This window comes from Penaeus monodon, chromosome 30 (assembly GCF_015228065.2).
Source record: "Penaeus monodon isolate SGIC_2016 chromosome 30, NSTDA_Pmon_1, whole genome shotgun sequence".
In the NCBI taxonomy this organism is placed as follows: Eukaryota; Metazoa; Arthropoda; class Malacostraca; order Decapoda; family Penaeidae; genus Penaeus; species Penaeus monodon.
Genome location: NC_051415.1, coordinates 12,391,532 through 12,391,959, shown reverse-complemented (window position 1 = coordinate 12,391,959; position 428 = coordinate 12,391,532).

Sequence of the window (428 nt, the reverse complement as noted above, 5' to 3'; positions counted from 1 at the left end):
ACTTTGAGCAAAATATTCTGATTTTCGCTTCGGTTCTTTCTATGCCTAGCTATTAACTGAAAGCCCCTTCATTTCTTACTCTGTACATCTGATATATCTATTTTCCCTTTAATCCATTATGTGTACGCATTTCTCCACAGGCAACGCAAGCACTCATGCAGAGACGCTTCCACCCTCCCCTGCCTGCACTCTTTCCCCCCGTCATGCTGTGATGAAGGCCAAGCTCCCTTCGCACTCTGGCTGACAGGAATGGCTTTCGAAGACACATTTCTTGCTCAGAACTACATGCTTCCGATGCTAATGGCTCATTCGTTTCTCCGTACAAGATTTAATAGACAGAAGGAAGTCTTTGTGAAAGGGCTGTAATGGCAAAGCTCACGTTTTATTGTTCCTCTGGGAATATCTTTTCTAGGCTACGCTTATTCATG